General features: G+C 38.6%; 1 non-coding gene across 1 annotated transcript; it reads left to right on the top strand.

Moving 5' to 3' along the window:
* The first annotated feature begins 7,684 nt into the window (after positions 1–7,684).
* LOC131181187 (small nucleolar RNA R71) lies at positions 7,685–7,791 on the top strand. The gene has a single exon (XR_009149815.1). It is a non-coding gene; the product is annotated as a small nucleolar RNA R71 (small nucleolar RNA).
* The last annotated feature ends 3,688 nt before the right edge of the window (positions 7,792–11,479 follow it).

The raw sequence follows: 11,479 nt of genomic DNA, 5'->3' as shown, positions 1-11,479 counted from the left end.
TGCTTCAAGCGGGTCCCTGTAGATTACACGGGTCTACTTACACGACCAATGTACTTGTGTTTCTCCATTGATTCTCTTGACTTTCTTCTGGCAGAGAGTTACACGGGTCTAAAGCTTGGTTTACATGACCCGTGTACTTTGTATCAGCAGTAATTCTCTATTTCTTGACTTTTCCAAGCTTTCCTTTGCACTCCCATACTCTAGGGCTTCACCCAAACACCTGAAATGATGCAGAAAATATGAAATTAAGGGCTTGACAATAGAAATTACAAAAACTAATAAAATTAATTACTATGCATAAAAATACTTGCCTAAATGCTATGAAATAGTATACAAATGTGCTTAAAAACATCTATACAATTCAAGTGTATCAAATACCCCCAAACTCAAACTTTTGCTTATCCTCAAGCAAAGTAAAATTCTATTTTAAAACACATTTCAGGGGATACGTAGGAATATAACCAACAATTTAATAAGCATAAAATTGAACTCCTCCAACCTTCATTCCAATTTCCCTCTTTTAAGGCATAAGGGTTCTAATAGCTGCCTGTTTAGAACTTCACCTCATTTCATGGTGTTTTGACTAATTATATCTCTATACAAGACCATTAATAAGCCACAAATAACCTGTTTTACCAAGAAAGATTTGAGAAACACTAACTCCCCCAAATTTGCCTCTTTGTGAGTAATTTTGATAAAGTAATTCAATTCCAACCCCATAGGCATATCTCAATTTTCTATCTCCACTAATATAGCATGCACTTTTCAAAAGATCAAAAGGTCTTTAAAAAGGGTTATAATGGGGCTAAGGGAATAATGACTTGGTTGCCAATGAAAGATTTTTAGGGAATGCAAATATGAGGATAGCATGTATGCATAAAATACTGATTTTGTATAGAGAGGAAGGGCTTTTGGGTTTTTACAATGCCAAGCATGCTTCCATGATACTTATCTTGGGACTTCTTTTCTTTTCTCTTTTTTTTTCTTTCTTTTTATGTCCCTTTTATCCTCTCCCCCAAACTCATTGCTTTTGCTGGTTTTGAAAGGTAAGTTTTTCTTTGATTTCAATTGCACACTTGTACTCTTTCGTGAGTTCTACATCCTCTCTTCATTTTCCTTATGCATATTGCTTCCTCAAAAGGGTATGGTAGGTGTTTAGGCTAGGGGCTAGGTAAATAACATGGGTAATCAATAAATTCTAAGGGATAAACATAGGCTTCAAGTTGGCTACAAGGGATATACATTTTAATTAGGGATGGCTAAGCCTTAGGGAGGCTATATCAAAGAATGCCTTAATCATTTCTTCATCAAGCTTATGCTAGGATTTCGCCATGAGAGGTCTAAGAGATATGTTCTAGAGCTAGTGAGGCATTTTTAGTTTTGCTTATACTTCAAAAAATTTTCTCCTCATTTTACAAGTTCAATGTGATAAATTAATTGTTATAAAGAGGTTTAACTAGTCTAGTTCCATTAAAGAGATTAGTTTCTTCACAAACAACATGTTAGAATCCCTTTTTTTTCTATCTAGATACGTTCATTCCTCTATCCTGTGGAGTCCAATTATTAGCTTACTAGAATTTGGTTATAGTGCTAAGTTTCACAATTTTTCAAAAATTTTTCAAAAATTTTTGATACACAAGAATAATGTAGCTGAATTTAAATAATGTAATGATGTGCAAATGTAATGATATGCAATGCACTTGTATCCCCCCCAAACTCAAATCAGACATTGTCCTCCATGTTAAAATAATATGCAAAAGCTGAGAAAATGTACGAAGATTATAAGGAAGCATATTATTTATTAAGCATGGAAAATTTTTGGACATAAAGCAAATAAAAGAGACCTATGATTGCAGTTTAGGACTAAGGAATGTAAGATATTACAATAAAGATCCTATCCTATAGTCCTAGGTCTAAAAGGTCTCTGATGATGATGATGGTGATGCTGGTGATGTTGGCTCCTCTTCCTCCTCATCTAGCTTCTCCATTAGCATGTTTAATTTATTGTGTGCTTCCTGGAGGCTGTCCTCGATAGCTCACATCTTGTTGTTGATTATAGTCTCTATGCGCTGTAGGTATGCGATTATCGAGTCTGTAGGTGGTGGTGTGTGTGGAGGCACTCGAGTGGGGGACTCTTGAAACATTGGCTATTGGCCTTCTTCTTGAGGTTGCAAAGTCTCGCCGTGTCCTTCTCTTGCTTCGTCTCTCTGAGGGATGGCATTCCCTTTAGCATCCAGTAGGTAGCATATGTTGTCCACCTTTTTACATATCCCCATGGATATGCAAATAGTCTGATCTATTCTTGACGTTCCAGTGACAAAGCGCAGCCTGTGATGTCCTGGAATGAAGTCGAAGTGGAGGGCAATGGTTGTGACAAGGCCACCAAGCACGATGTGCCCGGTAGACTGTTGATAGAGGCGTCGGAGATGGTTGCATAAAAAGAAGCCGGTGCTGCACCGCTGTCCAGTGACCATACACCACAAGAAGAAAAGCTCGCTGGCATTGACAACACTAAGGCTATCACCATGGCCCATGATGGTGTGGGAAGCGAATCGATGCATATATCATAATGCTGGACTTGTGATGCCCATGGATTTGGATTTGCTAGAGTTATAGGGCTCTGTGTTCAGGGCAATGGAATTCCAAAGGCTGATATTGTTGTAGAGCATATGATTCCTAGGAATCTCCTGGTGGCCAGCGCTATCAAAGCCAAAGATGGCATTGAACTCGTCTATATTCATTACCCAGTCGACACTAAGGAGGCAAAATTCAATCTTGCCCCTGTCCTCCCTTTCGGTAGGCCATGATGTGGCCTTAAAGCTGCCCAAAAATTCTAGCGTGGCATCCTTGTATGCTGAAAATTGGAGTTGGGCGAACCTTATCCACCTGATGCTATCCAGTAGCCCATTGATTTCATCCTGTAGCCCATTTTGCTCCAAAAGTGGAAAATCCATGTATTTGGTGAAGCTTATTTTTCGTGCATGAAACCGAGTGCACATTGCTTTGTGGGCATCATCAAGAAATCCCCAAGGAATGGAGATTTTAGGTTGTGGAGCGAGTTGTGGCTGTGGTTGTGGTTGTGGTGGAGGATGGGCTTGTTGAGATGGTTGGGGAGTGGCTACCCTTGTTCTTGGGCGTTGGGGTGGAGGCTGAGGTGGAGAAGGTGAGGATTCTCCTCGTTGCCTCAAAGAAGAGCCGATCCTTCTTACAGATCTCATTGTAGGAGCCATGAATGAGTTTTTGGGAAGGAGAATAGTAGGGTTTGGTGAAGAGAGATGATATTTGAGAGGTTTTTATAGGCTAGGAATGGAGGAGATAAAGGGTTTTATGTTTATGAAGGGTTTTAATGCTTGGGGTGCATATAAAGAGCCATTAGAACTCTTCGTTTCGCGTGTTTCGTGCCCTAGGAGTCGCCTCTGTGACAAAGTACATGGGTCGTGTATCACTACACGGGTCCAAACATGTAGGCCCGTGTAAATTTCTGCCTGAAAATTTCAAATTCTGTCATAGTGCATAGCCCATGTAAATGAGCTCTGGGACCCGTGTAACTTTCTGTTTCTCAAGTTGTTTTGCTGGATATGTTACACAGCCCGTCTCAAATACAAAGAGGCCCATGTAACTTTCTGGCTTTAAGTTTTATAGCTAGGGACATTACACGGTCCGTGTAAATTGGGCTTTAGACCCGTGTAACTTTCTATCTCCTTTAGAGTTAAAAAATGTAGGAAATTTAAGAGACTTTCAGAAAGTTACACGAGGAGTGTAAAACCAGTACACGACCTGTGTAATATTCTGATTTTTCATATTTTTGTCAAATGAAAAATGTTTATCACCACAACACATGGAATGGATGTGAAGTTTAGCAATAGAGATACTTCCCTAGTTTTATCCAATTTTCCCTTTTATGGTTTTGACTTGGTGATTCCTTTCCTCTCTTGATCTCTACTTCCCTTTCCAAAAATTCCTACAAAGTAAAATGTTAATGAGTACAAAACAAAAATCAATATGAAAAAGAAAAAAAAAAAGGAAAGTTTAGAAAAACTTTTGGGTTACCTCCCGAAAAGCGCTTGTTTATAATCTTTAGTTGGACTTTGCTTGTTTATGGTCTATCGGTAGGATGGTCGAGAGTGCAATTGACTCCCATTTCTATGGGTTCTCCCTAAAAGTAAGGCTTCAGCCTCTGCCCATTGACCTTAAATGCACCTGAAGTTTCGCTCCACACTTCTACTGCTCCATGTGGGAAGACTTGGGTGACCTTGAAAGGTCCAGACCATCTTGATTTAAGCTTCCCTGGAAAGAGCTTCAATCTAGAGTTGAATAAGAGGACAAGATCTCCTTCTTTTATTCCTTGCTATACGCCTGTCATGCCATCTCTTGGTTTTATCCTTGAAAATTTTGGCATTTTCGTATGCATCCTGTCGGATTTCTTCTAACTCATTCAGTTGTAAGACTTTTTTCTCACCAGCAACTTTGAGGTCAAAGTTTAGTACCTGAATTGCCCAGTAAGCTTTATGCTCAAGTTCAACAGAGAGATGGCATGATTTTCCATAAACCAGTCGGAAGGGTGTTGTGCCAATTGGGATTTTATATGCAGTGCGATATGCCCATAGTGCATCATCTAACTTCATGCACCAGTCCTTCCTGGATCTGTTTACGGTTTTCTCTAGAATCTGCTTCAGTTCTCTGTTTGAGATTTCTACTTGACTGCTGGTTTAAGGATGATAAGGTGTGGCCACCTTGTGAGTCACTCCATACTTTTTCAGTACTATTTCGAATTATTGGTTGCAGAAGTGACTTCCTCCATCGCTGATTATTGCTCGTGGTGTGCCAAATCTTATGAAGATGTTCTTCTTAAGGAACCTTGTGACCTCTCTAGCATCGTTGGTTGGTGTCGTAATTGCTTCTACCCATTTTGACACATAATCAACTCCAACCAGAATATACTTATTTCTACGGGAAGAGGGAAATGGGCCCATGAAGTCTATTCCCCATACATCAAACAATTCTATCTCGAGTATACCATACAGTGGCATTTCATTCCTTCTTGAACTGCTACTTATTCTTTAGCATTGATCACAAATTAGCAAAAAGGATCTTACATCCTTAAATAAATATGGCCAGTAAAACCCTGCTTGCAAAATCTTTGCTGTAGTTTTTTAGGTGCCGAAATGTCCTCCATATAGTGATGAATGGCAGTGATAGATGATACTTTCCATATCTTCCTCTGATATGCACCTTCTTATCAGCCCATCATTACATCTCTTGTACAGTAGAGGTTCCTCCCATAAGTAATATCTCACATCATGTAGGAATTTCTTCCTTTGCTGATAAGTCATCTTTGGAGGCAGTACCCTGCATATAAGAAAATTAACAAAGCCAGCATACCATGGAGCTTTGAAGAATGCAAGTAATTGCTCATCAGGAAATGAATCATCAATTGGCAAATCTTCGAAGTCCTCTGTGTACTTCAATTTTAGTCAGGAAAGATGGTCAACTACTACATTTTCGAATCCTTTTTTGTCCTTGATTTCAAAGTCAAATTCTTGCAGGAGTAGAATCTATCGAATCATCCTTGATTTTGCTTCCTTCTTGTTCATAAGGTACCGGATTGCAGCATGATCTGTGAATACAATGACTTTTTACCCAATGAGGTATGATCTAAATTTGTCCATTGCAAACACCACTGCTAGGAATTCCTTCTTTGTGGTGGCATAATTGATTTGCACATCATCGAGTGTCTTACTAGTATAATAAATAGCATGGAGCTTTTTATCTTTTCTTTGCCTGAGCACTACTCCAACTGCAAAGTCACTTGCGTCACACATCACCTCGAATGGTAGCTCCCAATTGAGTGGCTGCATTATTGGTGCTGATATCAAGGCCTCTTTGATTCTGTTAAAGGAGACAAGGAAATTTTCATCAAAATCAAAGGGAACATCTTGACTTAACAAGTTAGTAAGTGGCTTAGCTATTTTGGAAAAGTCCTTAATGAATCTTCTGTAGAATCCTGCATGTCCCAAAAAGCTTTGCACTCCCTTGACTGATGTTGGGGGTGGCACGTTTTCAATGATCTCAATTTTTGCCTTATTAACTTCAATTCCTCTTTCCGATATCAAATGTCCCAGAACTATGCCTTCCCTTACCATGAAATGGCATTTTTCCTAATTTAGGACTAGGTTTGATTCTTCACATCTTTGCAACACCTTAGATAAATTAGCTAGGCAATCATTAAAAGTAGTTCCATAGACAGAACAATCATCCATAAAAACTTCCATGATATCTTTAATATAATCAAAAAAGATAGCCATTATGCATCTTTGAAAGGTAGCAGGGGCATTATAAAAACCAAAAGGCATTCTTCTATATGCAAACGTTCCATAGGGACAAGTGAATGTTGTCTTTTCTTGGTCTTCTGGGTGAATAGGAATTTGAAAGAATCCCGAATACCCATCTAGATAACAGAAATAAGAGTATTTTGCTAACCTTTCTAACATTTGGTCGATGAAGGGGAGAGGGAAATGGTCATTTCTAGTAGCACTATTCAATTTCCTCTGTTAAAGCTACTATTCCATAGTCTTCTAGCTTTCTTTTCTTTGACAGAATTTCCTTAAAAAATTTGGTATAAGATTGCATCTGAGAAAGTGCTTCAATAAAGGGGATGTTGATGTAAAGTTTCTGTAAAACTTTCAAAAACTTCCCAAACTGCTTGTCCAATTTGGCTTTCTGAAATCTCTGAGGAAAAGGTAGGGGAGGCTGATATGGCTCTGATAATTTCTTTGTCTTCCTTGCTTTCTCTTCCTGATCTTTCTTAGCTTCTTCCTCCTTTTTCTCTGCTTGGTCTTTAGATTTTTCTATAGTTTCCTCTATCGATTTTTCCTCTGGTTGTACTAGAGTTCTTCCACTCCTCAGTGTAATTGCCTTACAATGCTTCCTTGGGTTCATTTCTAGTTGGCTAGGCAGTTTGCCAGCAGCCTTACTTGAAGAACTTGCTTGCTTAGCAATTTGATTCTCTAGCATCTTGTTATGAGTAGCAAGTTGGTCCATTCTGGAAGTCAGCTGTTTAATCAATTTAGTTTGTTGTTGTTGAGCTACTAGGAATCCTTCCATCATGGTTTCCATAGTCATTTTCGGCTCAGGTTGTTGAGGTTGGAGAGGTAGTGATGGCTGTGCAAAGTTTTGACCTCTGTTCTAAAATCCAGGGGGTGCTGGGGGTTTGTACCCTTGTTGCTTGTTTATTGGCTGGTTCTGCTGATTGGACCATGAGAAATTTGGGTGGTTGGGCTGCCTCTGGTTGAAGTTTCCTCCATTATTCACATAGTTCATCTGTTCTGTGGAGGGTTCATTGAAATTGCTGTATTCTGAACTCATGTATCCTCCTCCATAGCTGTCCTTATGTTGACTGTTTATACCAACTGCGTTGGCTTGCATTCTTTCGAGTTTCTTTGTGAGCTGATCAAACTGAGCATTTATCATGCTTAGGGCGTCCACTTCCAGAACCCCTGTAGCTCTCCTTGCATTTCCTCTTTCATTTGACCACTCATAATTGTGGTATGCAACCCTTTACAGAAGTTAAAGTGCTTGTGGTACTATTTTCTCCATTAGATCACCCTCTGTAGCTAAATCAACTGTGCTCCTTGTAGAGGGTAGTAATCCATTATAAAAATTTTGCACTAATAGCCAATCTTCTATGCCATGGTGTGGACATTCCCTCTGTAAGTCTTTATATCTTTCCCATGCGTCATAGAGTGATTCTCCTTCTTTTTATCTAAAGGTGTTAAGCTCTAGCCTTAGTTTTGCAGTCTTTGCAGGTGGAAAATACCTTGCTAGAAAAGCTTGAGAGATATTTTCCCAAGTAGTGAACGTTCTAGCCGGTTAAAAAAGTAACCACTTCCTTGCTCTGTCCTGAAGGGAGAATGGGAATGCTCTGAGTCTTATTACTTGATCAAACACTCCATTCATCTTGAATGTATCACATAAGGCAAGAAAGCACTGGAGGTGATAGTGTGGGTCTTCTGTTGGTGAACCTGCAAACTAGGTTTATTGAATCATTTGGAGCCATGCTAGTTTTAATTCAAAGTTGTTGGCGTCCACTGTAGGTCTAGTGACACTGGGCTGAAATCCTTGGACAGATAGAGCTCCGTAATCTCTCAAGAGTCTTGGTCTGTCATTATTATCGGCCATGGTTGGGATTTCAGGATCTCCTTGACTGTGCTCTTGATGTTTCCTTTCTCTCCTGATGGCTTTCAGAGTTCTGTCTATCTCCGGATCACAGTCCAAAATTTCTTCTAGCTTTGTTCTGGTCATATACCAGATCGGGCACCTGAGAGAAAGGAAAAGAAATATAACCAGTAAAATAAAATTAAATAATAAATATAATTGCCTAAATCAGCTAAATTGCCTATCGCTTGATATTACTAAAACCAAAAATCCCTGGCAATGGCGCCAAAAACTTGTTTCGCTATTTTGCAACCACCGCAAGTGCACGAATCGCTAACAAGTAATAAAGTGATGAGTAGAGCATCATTTCCATGAGGATTTTGTTTAGCAAGTACCAATCTACACAGTAATTTTGACTGTCTAGGCTATTGAATACTTAGGGAATGAAGTTTGTTAACTTTAAACACTAGAATGGTAAACTTAAAACAAAATGATTTATTTTGAAACAATTCTGGAATTAAAATTTCGCACTTGAATCTTACTAAGGATGTTATCTAGTTTATTTAATGAACTAAGGACCATTTTCCTTGATGGAAATCAGTCCTAAGTTATCCTAAATCCTTTCTCAAGGCACCTAGGGTATATTCTAATTAACTCAAACCCTACTTTCATGGTGATTGAATTAATTAAAATCCTTTAAGATTTTTGACCAATTTCGAAGTTCCACAAAGGTATCAGCCTATGTCTAGGTCAGAATTCCCAGGTTCAAGATCTTGATTTTCTAATGTTAATCTTCATCTTTCAGTCCTTCAATTAACATCTATAATCATGGCTAAGTGGGTACCAGCACATAGCATGCATTAAGATCACAAGAAATTAAATTAAGAAACGAATCTCAAATTCAATAAATAAAACTTAGTGTTCATCAATAATAATAATTACAAGTGCTACTCCCCCAAACCCAGAATAAGAAAACTACTCACTCATGGTGAGCTCAGCAAACATCATGATAAAAGTTAAAACAAGTAAAAAGAAAATTATGTAGAAGAAATAAAACAATAAAAATCTGTCTAGGGAGATGAAACGAAGGAACCGAAGAGAGTTTGTAGCTTTGATCCTGTGGAGCTTCAGCTGGAAAACTTCTTCTGGTACTGATGTTTCTCTCCTTGAGACAGCTGGATTTCTCTCCCTCCAAACTGCTCAAAAGTGCTGTCAAAAGATAAAAGAGAGAGCGAGCCGACCAAACTAACCTAACAAAAACCAACCCTTTTTCTGATGTTTTCTTTTCTATTTATAGTCGTTGCTCTAGGGTTAGGTCATTTGTGAGTCCAAAAGGCTTTTGGAGTCTCGCTTGAATCAGGAAACAAGAGCGAGAATTCGAGTCAAAAACAAGGCTGCTACATAGTACATGGCCCGTGTATCACTAAACAGGTCCCGTAATGTAGGGCCATTTAACTTGCTGGAGGAGAATTGCGAAATCTTGCATTGGCACAGAATGTTACACAGGTCTGCGCCAACTACACATGCCTGGTCACACGGGCCGTGTACTATTGTTCCCATAAGGTGCTTCAAGCTTGTCCCTGGCAGAGTACACGGGTCTACTTACACGACCCATGTACTTGTGTTTCTCCATTGATTCTCTTGACTTTCTTCTGACAGAGAGTTACATAGGTCTGGGGCTTGGTTTTCATGACCCGTGTACTTTGTATCAATAGTAATTCTATGTTTCTTGACTTCTCCAAGCTTTCTTTTGCACTCCCATACTCTGGGGCTTCACCCAAACACTTGAAATGATGCAGAAAACATGGAATTAAGGGCTTGATAATAGAAATTACAAAAACTAATGAAATCAACTACTATGCATGAAAATATTTTCCTAAATGCTATGAAATAGTATAAAAATGTGCTTAAAAATATCTATACAATTCAAGTGTATCACTTAACAGTTTGCATGTTTCCTACAGCCAACTGCCTCACCAAAGAAGTTAAATCAGAAATTTGTTTCTCAAGTTCATATGCACTTACCTCATTAACCTTCATAGGTGTGTGTTCCATTCTCATTCCAAACTGTTGAGAATTTGCTGCCATGTTAGCAATCAGCCTCCTTGCCTCTTTTGGTGTCTTGTCAACCAAAGCTCCTCCACTAGCAGCATCTATCATACTATAGTCCATTGCTAGAAGTCCCTCATAGAAATACTGAATCAAAAGCTGCTCACTTATTTGATGATGGGTACAACTTGCACACAGTTTATTAAATCTCTCCCAATACTTATACAAACTCTCTCCATTATACTACCGGATGCCTCAAATTTCTTTTCTTATATTGGCAACACGGGAAGCAGGAAAATACTTCTCTAGAAATATCTGCTGTAACACCCCAAAGTTCGGTAGTGCGTTCTACTGTTCCAGTGACCAGTGTTGTCCGGACAGCTAGGATGCCTAGAACTACACTTCAATATGAGTGAGGAGACATAAAACAATGAAATACAAGAAAAGAAAAAACAAGAAAAACAAAGGAAAAATAATAGCAAAGAAATATGATCAAGTTAAGCGAGCCGGGAAACCTAGCGATGGGGGACCGCACCGAGAAGTCACGGCGTGGACCGTTAACTAGCCCTGGACTGCGGGGAACCCTGGAAAACATTTTTAGGACCTAAATAGACCCTTATTGAAGAATAAATATCATTAGAAAGATCAAAGAAAAATTAAATAATTAGTACAAAGAAAAGTGAGAAATCGAAAAACAGACAAAACCCGGTGTTACCGAAAAATCGGGAACGCAACCCGAATAGGGGCATTATGGTCATTTGACATCCCGAATTGTCTTTTGACCTAAATTTCTACTAAAAATAAATAATATTACACTTAGAAAATAAAATGAAAAATTAAATTGAGGGTACCTAATACAAATAGCCAAAATGGAGTGAAAAATGTGTAAATAACACATGTAAACATATTATATGATTTAATCTAAGTAAGTGGACCACTAAAGGAATAAATTAAAGATAATGGGGCAGGTGTACACTCATCTTACCATCTGCAATTCATCTTCCTCATTTGGATTCAAAGTTGCCGAATTGAAGGATGAGAGGAAACCACCATTGCCGTTTTGCATGAGCTCTCCTAACTCCTCCATTTCAACTCCAATCACTTAGGTTCCTTCATGAAAAATTGTCTACACATCACAAGGAAGAGTTTGATACCAAATTTGAGAAGTTTAATCAAGGTTTAACAAGTTCCAACTATAAGGTAAGTTAGCATTTTTGAAGATAGCTTTGTTAAACTTTGTGTGCATGTTATGGGTGTTGAATTTGTGAAGAAAATT

The sequence above is a fragment of the Hevea brasiliensis genome, chromosome 6 (assembly GCF_030052815.1).
Source record: "Hevea brasiliensis isolate MT/VB/25A 57/8 chromosome 6, ASM3005281v1, whole genome shotgun sequence".
In the NCBI taxonomy this organism is placed as follows: Eukaryota; Viridiplantae; Streptophyta; class Magnoliopsida; order Malpighiales; family Euphorbiaceae; genus Hevea; species Hevea brasiliensis.
The sequence above is the reverse complement of the archived record's forward strand: the minus strand, read 5'-3'. Positions and strand labels throughout refer to the sequence as shown.